The sequence below is a fragment of the Aplysia californica genome, unplaced genomic scaffold, assembly GCF_000002075.1.
Source record: "Aplysia californica isolate F4 #8 unplaced genomic scaffold, AplCal3.0 scaffold01577, whole genome shotgun sequence".
Classification (NCBI taxonomy): domain Eukaryota; kingdom Metazoa; phylum Mollusca; class Gastropoda; order Aplysiida; family Aplysiidae; genus Aplysia; species Aplysia californica.
Window position 1 is genome coordinate 107,536 of NW_004798847.1, and position 12,785 is coordinate 120,320.

A 12,785-nucleotide genomic window follows, 5' to 3' on the forward strand; every position below is an offset into this window, starting at 1 on the left:
ACAGAAGGAGAGAGGGGGGGGCAGAAGAAAAAGAGAAAGATAGAGAGAGAGAGAGAGAGAGAAAGAGAGAGGGTAGAAGAGAAAGAGAGGATGAGAGCAAAATTGAGAGAGAAAGAGAGTGAGAGAGAAGAGAGAGAGAGAGAAAGAGTGAGAGAGAAGAAATGTGAGATGGAAATTGAGAGAGACCCACAGAGAGAGAGAGAGAGAGAGAGAGAGAGAGAGAGAGAGAGAGAGAGAGAGAGCCCTTTGTCTTTTATCTAGAATTTGTCACACCAGTGTACCTATAAGTCTCCAGTCCGACTATCATAAGGAAATATTCTATTCCCTGGTTTCACCAAAAGAAGCTGATTTCTTTTTCTATGTCGAGGGAGACTGAAAACTGTGTGTGTGTGTGTGTGTGTGTGTGTGTGTGTGTGTGTGTGTGTTTGTGTGTGTGTGTGTGTGTTTATGTGAGAAGAGAGAGAGAAGAAGAATAAGAGAGAGAGAGAGAGAGAGAGAGAGAGAAAGAGACAGAGAGAGAGAGAGAAAGAGAGAGAGAGATTGAGAGAGAGAGAGAGAAAACAGCTGTGACCCAACTCTCGTCCGGAAATGTTCTGTCCCCATCTTTTTCAAAACTTTTTGTTTCATCCTACCGTGGCTTGCAAAAGACAGAGTTCGATTCCTGTGTGGGTAGGGGTATTTTTTGTTCATCGAGTAGGGGGCCTACGACCGCCTGTCAGCTGGAACGCCGTCACAGGCAAAACAGCACATTATGTAATTCGTGTCCAAGTGTCCATGGTCTGTATTTACACAACAGGTGCACCGTAACCGCCCAGGCCCGGCTAATTATCCAAACTGATTGTAGTGATTTAACAGACAGGGAAGACTGATTGGAAAACATAAAAAAACAAGACAGACAGGAAAGACTGAATTGAAAACATAGAGGATAGGACAGACAGGGAAGACTGATTTTTAAAACATAGAGTACATGACAAACGGGAGGACTGATTTGAAAACAAAGAGAACAAACACATTTTGCTACCGATTTGAACTTTTATTTCCATACTGCCGGTTTCTCATAGTTTACAACACATTGCCAAAGCAGTGCGGCGGCCGCCGGGATGTACATTTCACATGTTCTATGCTCTGCGTAGTACCGTGTTGGCCGCTCGGTTCCAACCAGAAAGTGGGCCGTTGCCCGAACCATCGTTTTCCCGGCCACCCTTCTGGTTTGAACAGAGCGTTACACCCTTGCGCCACGGTGAGGCCCGGTACTTCCGACTTCCGCAAGGGGGGGGAGTGGGGAGGGGAAGTCTGTGAGCTGTGGAAGACAAAACAAATAAGCGATAACAAAAACGTTCCCTACAATTTGGTCCCGTACCCGATACCTGCTGACGCCGTTAAAGAACTTGCTATTTTCCCATAACCGGTGACGTGGGCCAGTTCCAGTTCCCCGCGGACACCTGTCACCCCACATAATTTTATCACCCCCTGCACTTCCCCCAACCCCCCCCCCCCCAACAGCCGAAACTGACATCTTACGTAATGAGGGGTCAGGGGTCAGTTCCCCACTAACCCCTAACCCCTCAGAAAGAGTTCCCCAAACTGGTTGAAAGATGGAAACAGCTCATGCCCCCAAAAAGCTGTTACCTATTACACTTGCATCAAAACGGATTCTTTAAAATACAGTGATTACTCAAAAGTGCAGCTTAGCGAAAAAATGATCTACACCCCCCCTCCCCCTCGCTTCTCTTCAAACTTCATCAACTTTTTTACTTCACACCTTACCCCCAACCCCCTCACACTCACAAAGGTACTGCTGCCTCAGTCTCAAGCTAGGAACAGACCACGCATGAGACACACGGACAAACTGGACTGGCCACAGATACGGAAGCAGGAAGCTGAAGGGACTATTAAATCCTACGGAGACTGGCCCGCTCTTTAACGTCAAAAGCATCAACTGAGGCGTCTTATCAAGCTAAATAAGAACAAAGACACAAACTACACACACATGCATCAACTAGTCTCATTTCCCATATTGGAATACTTTGTCGTTCCCTTAGAAGCCAGGCTCAGGGTCACGTCGAGGAAACTCTTCGGGAAGAGAGAAAAAACAATGCACAGAGGGGAAAAAAAAAAAGGAAATTTAGAAAAATGTCTTCTGAAATAAAACTTATTATTGTAAAAAATGATAATTTTACAGACATGCCAAAGCATTACAAAATTTATTCATTCATTCCTTAAACTAAAAATTATAAAAAGTAGGTTATAAAAATAACAACAACAGCAACAATAATAATCATCATCATAATCATCATATATTTTACAGACATGTCAAACAAAAAAAATAAAAAATTATATAAATAATATATTTTTAAAAGAATTTAAAAACAATTTTTAAAAACTAAGAATTTTACTGAGATGTCAAACTCGCCTCCTAAAAAGATTTTTTTACACATAAATTTTAAAAAAATAAATAAAAAATACTAGTAATGATAATAATAATAATATCAATTTTACACACATATAAACTCAATCAACTAAAACAAACAGACTTCCCCACCCCACTCCCCCACCTACCTGCTCCGTTGTTTCTCCTGTCGGTAAAGAGTTCTATAATTAACTCTCAAACAACCCGCTGTCATCTTCCACCTCGTCGTCCGTATCCACGAACAACACTCTGTAAATTTGGTCCAAGTCTACCTCGTCCTCAGCCCGCTCCCCAAAATCACTATCGTCGCTAGAAAAAAATTTCTCATCCTCCTCAAAATCCCCACTATCCTCCTCAAAATCCCCACTATCCTCCTCAAAATCCCCACTATCCTCCTCCCCGTCCCCGGAATCCCCCTCAAAACTCACCATCTCCTCGTCACTAGAAATAGGCTCTGGCTCCTCTATGATTATGGGCAAGATATGCCTGGCTCCGTCTGGTGCCCGCGAAGACTCCGAGTTCTGGGGAAAGAGAAAGGGAAAAACGGACCTGACCCAAATTGTTCCGGTTACGAAGTCAGAGGGCTCGGAAACACTATTTAGAAATACCCACAGAGCGAGAATGACACAATGACACGGTTGTTTTAAAAATGAGCCACCCAGCGAAAGTGTCGGTCCGCACCAAAAATATTTTTGAACATGCTACAGCTAGTCCGACAAAGGGACGGCTTTTTTAAAGATGACTTTTAACTGACGACACCGATTTCTAGCGAGCTACCGCATTTGGTCTTTTATCAATTTGTCCCATTTACATCAGTATACCGTGTCAAAAAACAGCTCGGTCAAAATTCTCACCAGGAAATGTTATATCATCATATTTCTAAAAAGTTGTTTTAATGTTTAGTGTTTGTGTGGGTGTGTGGGTGTGGTTGTGTGTCTGGGTTGGTGTGTCTGGGTTGGTGTGTCTGGGTTGGTGTGTGTGTGTGTGTGTGTGTGTGTGTGTGTGTGTGTGTGTGTGTGTTTGTGTGTGTGAGTTTGTGGATGCGTGACAACTCACCATCTCCTCGTCGCGGGCAAACGGATGGGGCTGTTCCTCTCCAGACATGATAATGCGTCCACGAAGATTCTGAGATCTGGGGAAAGAGATGGGGAAAAACGGACGTGACCAAAATTGTTACGGTTACGAGGTCAGAGGGCTTGGAAACGTTATTTAAAATTAATACCTACAGAACGACAGTGACGCAGTCGGTTTAAAAATTGAGGTTCCGTGCGGGGATGTCCGTCCGCACCAAAAACTATTTTGGCCCGTGCTGTAGCTCGTCCAATGAAAAGACACGCTTTTTTAACGGATGACTTGGGACAGATGGGACCGATTGTTATCGAGGTACCGTTCCCGGTCTTGTATCAGTTTGTCACATTTACATCAATATCTGTAAAAAAATAGTTCCGCCTGACTCATATCGAGCAATATTTTATTCCGGCCTCCCAAGAAAAGTGCCCTTCCACACCAATCTGTAACGTTGGAAAAAGTATTGCTCGAAAAGACAAAACGGGATTGTCACGCGTTTAGAGGGCACTCTTCGGGAGAATTAGTGGTCCCGGCCTAATACCATAGAAATAACACTTGCAATCGGAAACACAAACGGAAGCCGATTAAAAAAGCTGGTTTGAGTTGCCAGGATGAAAATGCCACCCGATGAAGAAAAAAAAATAAGGTAGAAAATATTCGAAAATCGAACCCCCCCAAAAAAGTACTGAAGACAGCTTTTTTCTCGACCTCCATTTTTGTTTTCCGACTTCAAACTCTGAGTGTTATGTCTTAGGAGTTAAGCCGGGACCACTCCTCGTGAAGAATGCCGTTTAGAGAACCGAGGCTAAAAGTAAATGGGATCGAAAATTATTGGCCAAAAAATCTAGGCCTATGCTTTTGTGTCGGACGAGCTGCAGAAAATTTCCCAAACTGAAATGACGGTTCGAGGCCTCCACTTTTTAATTCAAGAATCACTCGCGTTTCTTACTCATGGAATACTGACTTCAAAGTGAACCATTAAAGAGATAAATTTATAAATTGCAATTTTATTGATCCCAGAGGGGCAGTTTGGTTAACGGTGTCAAACACCGACATTTGCTTAACATTACTGTTGAGTCTAAACTCACTAGATCTAGATCTGGGCCTACTCACTTAGCCACCCGAGCCCCCAACTTTTAATTAGTTAAAACCGTTCGGCTCACCGTGTGACATTTCCAATCAACCACTAAACAACCCTAGATCTAGCTGTACAAAGCCAAGTCCTAGCATTAAGCATTGCCATTAGTTAGTAATAATATAATAAGAGGAAATTCACTTGGTTGACTAAGCGTTTGGCTCACCGAGTGATATTTCCAATCTTTTCTAAACAACCCTAGATCTAGAAAATCTAGATCTAGATCTAGATCTTAATCTAGCTCTACAAAGTGCCCAGCTCAGAAGGATCTAGCATTGCCATTAGATCTTGATCTAGTCATTAATTAGTGAATGCCAATACTTGGTACAAGATTCTAGCAATAGGAAGCTTATTAGTTTTATTATTAGCATTAGAATCTAGATCTAGATTCTAGATCTTCTAGTATTAGTATAATTAGTAAATTAGGGTTAGGCTCACCGTGTGCTATTCCCATCGAACACTAAACAACCCTAGATTTAGCTCTACAAAGGCCAGTCCTACCCCTGAACACTGCATTCAGTGCCAGTGGTCATTAGTTAGTTATAATAAGTTAGGTCGGAGAATAGGGACTAAGAGCTAAGAAGGAGAGGCAAGCCTAGGCCTAGATCTAGAGTCTGTGTTTGGTTCTACACGATACAACATCTAGATCTACACAAGCCTACACTGCGCAGCTTTTAGCTACAAAGAAAACTACCACAGTATTCTGATCATTACCTTAGGTTCTGAATCCAGATCAACAAGGCACAGACACGTTCGCAACTGTATCTGGTTTCGCTATCGAATGAGAGACACGGCACGGCGGAAGTCAAGGAAAACTTCCGCTTCCGATTTTATTAATTTTCCTATTTCTGAGCACAAACGAGGGGTGGTGTGCAATCAACCTAAGAAAGGCGATGGAAGCCGTGACTGAACGCAAGTGACCAAGCGAGATAAATTATACAGAGAGAGAGAGAGAGAGAGAGAGAGAGAGAGAGAGAGAGAGAGAGAGAGAGAAAGAGAGAGAGAAAGAGAGAGAGACAGACAGACAGACAGACAGACAGACAGACAGACAGACAGACAGACAGACAGACAGACAGACAGACAGACAGACAGAGGGGTGGGGGAGTGGGAACAAGAGAGAGAGAGCGAGAGAGGGACAAACAGAGAGAGAGAGAGAAAGAGAGAGAGAGAGATAGAGAGAGAGAGAGAGAGAGAGAGAGAGAGAGGGAAGAAGACAAAGAGATGGAGAGAGCGAGCGAGAGAGAGAGAGATAGAGAGAGAGAGAGCGAGAGATAGAGAGAGAGAAAGAGAAGAGAAAAAGAGTGAGAGAGAAAAAAGGAGAGAGGGAAAAAGAAAAAAGAGAGAGGTAGATGGATAGGGAGAGAGAGAGCAAGAGAGAGAGAGAGAGAGAGAGAGAGAGAAAGAGTGAGAGAGAAGAAATGAGAGAGGGAAAAAGAGAGAGATAGATGGCTAGGGAAAGAGAGAGAGAGAGAGAGTGTAAGAGAGAGATAGAGAGAGGGAGAAAGGCAGAGAGAGAGTGAGAGAGGCAAAGAGAGAGAGTGAGAGAAAGAGTGACAGAGAGAGAGTGAGAGAGAGACTGAGAGAGAGTGAGAGAAAGAGGGAAAGAGAGAGAGCAAGAAAGAGAGAGAGAGAGAGAGAGAGAGACAGAGAGAGAGAGAGAGAGAGAGAGAATACGAGAGGGGGGGGTGTTTAGGGTGTATGGGGAGATAACAACTTAATGTGCCTCTCACTTTCAAACGATTGTCTTTCTCTTTCACGAAGGGTTTGGCGACTAAAATAAAATACGCACACAGTGCGTCTTTATCTATGAGCGCAGACCTCCGGGACACACCGACCTCGTCTTTTTTTCTGTGTTCTTGTTCGTGCACCAACATGTTTGTCTGTACTTCGGTCTGTAGTGTAGTAATGGTTAAGGCTGGCTTTTCTTCTTCTTCCTCTTCTTCTTCTTCTTCTTCTTCTTCTTCTTCTCCTTTTTCTTCTTCTTCTTTTTCTTCTCCTTCTTCTCCTTTTTCTTCTTCTCCTTTTTCTTCTTCTTTTTCTTCTTCTTCTTCTTCTTCTCCTTTTTCTTCTTCTTCTTCTTCTTCTTCTTCTTCTTCTTCTTCTTCTTCTTCTTCTTACTGCTTCCCCACCACCACTTTCTCTCATCTCTCATTTGTAAACAGCTTGTCCACGTGGCTACTAGTATCGATTACTCAATGTACATTACTACTCAAATTTTTTAGCTCTCCGTTAAAAATCTTTAGGCTTAGAACTCAAATTCCCATATTTAGGTTAACAAACATAAGTTTTAAGGAACAGAGCGCCGTACAGTGGTTTAAAATGTTTGCAGTGTGAGATATGACGTGCGATTCTTAAATAATCGGGTATCGATATTTGACAATTAAACGGTATTTTCAACAAATTTCTTTCTTTCCGAATCATGCCAATTATCAGTGTGTTATAGAGGAAGGTTTTCTGGTTCTAATGACCTAGAGAGAGAGTGAGAGAGAGAGAGAGAGAGAGAGAGAGAGAGAGAGAGAGAGAGAGAGAGAGAAGGAAAAGAGAGGAGGGTTTTCTGGTTCTAATGACCTAGAGAGAGAGAACAGAAGAGAGAGAGGGGAAAGAAAGGGGAAGAGAGAGAGAGAAAGAGAGAGAGAGAGAGAGAGAGAGAGAGAGAGAGAGAGAGAGAGAGAGAGAGAGAGAAAGAGAAAGAGGGTGGGTTGGAGGGGAGGGGAGGGGGGGGGGGATTAGAGGTTATGGGGTGACAACATCTTTGCCCCTTATTTTCAAAATATTTTTTTTCTCTTTCACGAAAAGTTTGGCGATGATTTGTATTTTCCGCTAGACTGGAAAAATATACGCCCAAAGTGAGCTTTTCTATGAGCGCAGACCTACGGGACACACCGGGAAGTGCTCCTGACTCTCTCTCTCTCTCCCCTCTCTCGTCCTGTCTTTTTTTGCTGAGTGTGTGCGTGCATGCGTGCGTTCGTGCGCGCATGCATGCATGCGCGTGTGTTTGTGTGCGTATAATATATGTATATATGGCTGTCGCATTGGTCTTTTATCGATAATTTGTCTCACTTATATTATATGAATGTACGAATAAGAAAACAACTCAAGCCCGACTTTCGACTGGAAATGTTTTAATGAAATATACCTATTTCGGGTCCGACTGCCAAGCGCGCGCGAGTGTGTGTGTGTGTGTGTGTGTGTGTGTGTGTTGGTGCGTGCGTGTGTGCGGGTTTGAGGATTCGTGAGAACTCACCATCTCCTCGTCGCTGGCAAATGGCTGGCGTTGCTCCTCTCCAGACATGATACTGCGTCCGCGAAGATTCCGAGATCGGGGGAAAGAGAAGGGGAAAAATGGACCTGACCAAAACTGTTATGGTTACCAGGTCAGAGGGCTTGGAAACGTTATTTAAAATTAATACCTACAGAACGACACTGACGCGGTCGGTTTAAACATGAGGGACGGAGCGGGGATGCCCGTCGACACCAAAACTATTTTTGCCCGTGCTGCAGCCTGTCCGATGAAAAGACACGATTTTCTTATGGATGACTTGAGACAGACGGCACCGATTGTTAATGTTATCGAGCTACCGTTCCCGGTCTTGTATCAGTTTGTCCCATTTACATATCAATATCCGTAAGAAAATAGTTCCGCCCGACTCATATCGAGCAATATTCTGGCCTCTCTAAGAAAAATGCCCTTCCACACCAATATATAACGTTGAAAAAAGTTTTGCTCGAAAAGACAAAACGGGGTTGTCACTCGTTTAGAGGGCACTCTTCGGGAGAAGTAGTCCCGGCCTAATTCCGTAGAAATAACACTTGCAATCGGAAACAAAAAAGGAAGCCGATTAAAAAAATAATGTGGGAAATATTCTAAACTTGAAGTAAGGAAAAAAAATTACCGAAGACAGCTTTTTTTTACTCGACTTGTGTTTTTGTTTCTGACTACAAGTCTTAGTGTTATTTCTATGGTGTTAAGCCGGGACCACTTCCCTCGAAGAGTGCCGTTTAGAGAATCTAGGTTAAAAGTAAACGGGATCGAAAGTTATTCGACAAAAAATCTAGGCTTATGCTTTTGTGTCGGACGAGCTGCGAAAAATTTCCCAAACTGAAATGACGGTTCGAGGTCTCCACTTTTTAATTCAAGAATCGTTCGCGTTTCTTACTCATGGAATACTGACTTCAAAGTAGTAAAGAGATAAATTTACAAATTACAGGTTTTTTTAAAATCCCACAAGGGTATTACTGTTGAGTCTAAACTCACTAGATTCTAGATCTAGATCTAGGCCTACTCACTTAGTCACCCGAGCCCCCAACTTTTAATTAGTTAAAACCGTTCGGCACACCGTGTGACATTTCCAATCAAACACTAAACAACCCTAGATCTAGCATTAAGCATTGCCATTATAGTCATTTGTTAGTGAATGGCTTTTGTGTCGGACGAGCTGCAAAGAATTTCCCAAACTGAAATGACGGTTCGAGGTCTCCACTTTTTAATTCAAGAATCGCTCGCGTTTCTTACTCATGGAATACTGACTTCAAAGTAGTAAAGACATAAATTTACAAATTAGTTTTATTGATCCCACAAGGGTATTACTGTTGAGTCTAAACTCACTAGATTCTAGATCTAGATCTAGGCCTACTCACTTAGTCACCCGAGCCCCCAACTTTTAATTAGTTAAAACCGTTCGGCTCACCGTGTGACATTTCCAATCAAACACTAAACAACCCTAGATCTAGCATTAAGCATTGCCATTATAGTCATTTGTTAGAGAATGCCATTCTAAGTCGGTAATGATAATAATAGTAATAGGAAGCTTACTTGGTTGACTAAGCGTTCGGCTCACCGTGTGATATACAATCAAACTCTTTTCTAAACAACCCTAGATTTAGCTCTACAAAGTGCCCAGCTGAGATAGATCTAACATTGCCATTAGATCTAGAATCTAGATCTAGTCATTAATTAGTGAATGCCAATACTCGGTAATAGAGGAAGCTTAAATTTGTTTTACTAAATTAGTATTAGTAATTAGGGTTAGGCTCATTGTGTGCTATTCCCATCAAACCTCAAACAAACTTAGATTTAGCTCTACAAAGGCCAGTACATTGCATGCAGTTCCAGTGGACATTAGTTAGTTATAATAAGTTAGGGACTACTAAGAAGGAGAGGCAAGCCTAGGCCTAGGTCTAGATTCTAGGTCTAGATCTGGTCTCTCTCTCTCTCGGAGACTCTCTGAGTCTTGTTTGGTTCTACACGATACAACGTAACAACATCTAGAGTCTAGATCTAGATCTATACTAGCCTACACTGCCCAGCTTTCAGCTACAATAAACCACCACAGCCATCTGATCATTACCTTAGGTTCTGAATTCAGATCAACAAGGCACAGACAACACGTTCGCACTGTATGCAGTTTCGCTTTCGAATGAGAGACAACGCGGCTTCCGCTTGGCAAATGTTTATGTTTTTCCTAATTTCTGAGCACAAACGAGGGGTGGTGTGCAATCAACCTAAGAAAACCGATGGAAGTCGTGACTGACCGCAAAAGACCAAGCGAGCTAAATTATAAGAGAGAGAGAGAGAGAGAGAGAGAGAGAGAGAGAGAGAGAGAGAGAGAGAGAGAGAGAGAGAGAGAGAGAGAGAGAGTAGAGAGAGAGACTGCTCGATTGAAATTATGACACTGTTCTTTTCTTCAAATTGTGATTCCTCCAAGTCCAAAAACGGAGGAAAAACGATCGTTCATCGAAAAGACATCCGCAATTTTCATTTAGGTCTAGAGATCTAGATCTAGGCTAACCTCGAAACTAGATCAATGATTTATCTGTGTCTATCTAGACCTAGGCCATAGATCTAGATCTAGAAGGACCTAGGTCTAGGTCTAACCTGAGCCAAGAGGGCGCTGAAACTTTCCGAATTCACAAAAGAGTTCCCCTACCGGGTCTGTATACTTCGTGACTTTGTTCCCGGTTACCGGGTCTGTATACACTCCCTATTTAAAATTAATACCTACAGAACGACAGTGACGCAGTCGGTTTAAAAATTGAGGTTCCGTGCGGGGATGTCCGTCCGCACCAAAACTATTTTTGCCCGTGCTGTAGCTCGTCCAATGAAAAGACACGCTTTTTTTAACGGATGACTTGGGACAGATGGCACCGATTGTTATCGAGCTACCGTTCCCGGTCTTGTTCCATTTACATCAATATCCGTAAGAAAATAGTTCCTCCTGACTCATATCGAGCAATATTTTATTTGGCCTCTCAAGAAAAGTGCCCTTCCACACCAATCTGTAACGTTGAAATGAGTATTGCTCGAAAAGACAAAACGGGGTTGTCACGCGTTTAGAGGGCACTCTTTGGGAGAATTAGGGGTCCCGGCCTTATTCCATAGAAATAACACTCGCAATCGGAAACACAAACGGAAGCCGATTAAAAAAGCTGGCTTGAGTTGCCAGGGTCACAATGCCACCCGATGAAGAAAAAAATCAGGATGAAAATATTCTAAAATAGAACGACAAAAAAATACCGAAGACAGCTTTTTTACCCTACTTCCCTTTTTGTTTCCGACTACAAACTCTTAGTGCTATTTCTTTGGAGTTAAGCCGGGACCACTCCTATCGAAGAATGCCGTTTAGAGAATTGAGGCTAAAAGTAAACGGGATCGAAAGTTATTCGCCAAAAAATCTAGGCCTATGCTTTTGCGTCGGACGAGCGCAGAAAATTTCCCAAACTGAAATGACGGTTCGAGGTCTCCACTTTTTAATTCAAGAATCACTCGCGTTTCTTACTCATGGAATACTGACTTCAAAGTGAACCATTAAAGAGATACATTTATAAATTACAATTTTATTGATCCCAGAGGGGCAGTTTGGTTAACGGTGTCAAACACCGACATTTGCTTAACATTACTGTTGAGTCTAAACTCACTAGATCTGGACCCACTCACTTACTTAGCCATCCGAGCCCCCATCTTTTAATTAGTTAAAACCGTTCAGCTCACCGTGCGACATTTCCAATCAACCACTAAACAACCCTAGATCTAGCTGTACAAAGCCAAGTCCTAGCATTAAGCATTGCCATTACTGGCCTTTGTAGAGCTAAATCTAAGTTTGTTTGAAGTTTGATAACTCATTTGTTAGTGAATGCCATTAGTCGGTAATAATATAATAATAGGATTCTCACTCGGTTGACTAAGCCTTTGGCTCACCGAGTGATATTTCCAATCAAACACTTTTCTAAACAGCCCTAGATCTAGCTCTACAAAGTGCCCAGCTCAGATAGATCTAGCATTGCTATTAGATCTTGATCTAGAATCTAGATCTAGATCTAGATCTAGTCATTACTTAGTGAAGCTTTTGTTTTATTAAATAGAAAGTGGCTATTCTCACCCGCCCGGAAGTTCTCGCAAGATCAACTCCTCCCCTCTTCTCTCTCTCTCCGTCTCTTTCTGAATACTGTCTATCGGTGTGGACGATCAAATTGACCAAAACAAAGTTAAAAAATGATGTTAAAACACAAAAGTAAATAAATTTGGTTGTCTACAAAGATGCTACGGCTATTTAACTTTTCGAATCGAGCCGAACTACGCGGGTCGCCATTTTGTTTTGCCCGGAAATTCTCGCGCTACTCCTCTCTCTCTTTCTCTCTCTCTCCACTGCCCACAGACAAAATTGTACGCTTTTAGTAGGCTACAATTGTAATGGAACGTTTGTTCACGGCACAGAATTCTACAATTTTTCTGTTATCACAGTGTAGAAATATGTGGTTTTGCCGGGTGAGAATAGCCACAAGACTCGCCTGCACTATTCTCACTCCGGGTGAGAATAGAGGTGGCCTATTAAATATGGAAGAGGCTAGCCGTACTTAATGACGGCTAGACTGGCAGAAGTACGGCTAGACTCGCAGTCTAGCCGTACTTATTCTTAATATGATGGCTAGACTGACCATTTAACAAAAAAATAGGCCTACTGAATTGTAAATATACATTTTTAGTGTGCAGTACCTACCTAAAGTATTTGCATTTGAGACGAAACCAGGTGCCTTAATGACAGTGTATGTATTTGTATTTTAAACCTCCTGTTTTCTAATGTTAATAGGGCCTAAGATAAGTACGGCTAGACTGGCAGTCTAGTCGTACTTAGCCAGGCTAGCCGTACTTAAGGACGGCTAGACTGTCAGGCTAGC

At 42.5% G+C, this 12,785-nt stretch overlaps 1 protein-coding gene and 1 long non-coding RNA gene across 8 annotated transcripts in view; both read right to left on the minus strand.

Annotated features, from left to right (window-relative positions):
• Positions 1-12,785, minus strand: part of LOC101858239 — a 75,832-nt gene that overhangs the window by 34,199 nt on the left and 28,848 nt on the right. The window lies entirely within an intron of this gene.
• On the minus strand, positions 1,018-7,885 carry LOC106013941. The gene is made up of 3 exons (XR_001185490.2): positions 7,858-7,885; positions 2,839-2,931; positions 1,018-1,300 (listed from the first exon to the last, which is right to left on the minus strand). It is a non-coding gene; the product is annotated as an uncharacterized LOC106013941 (long non-coding RNA).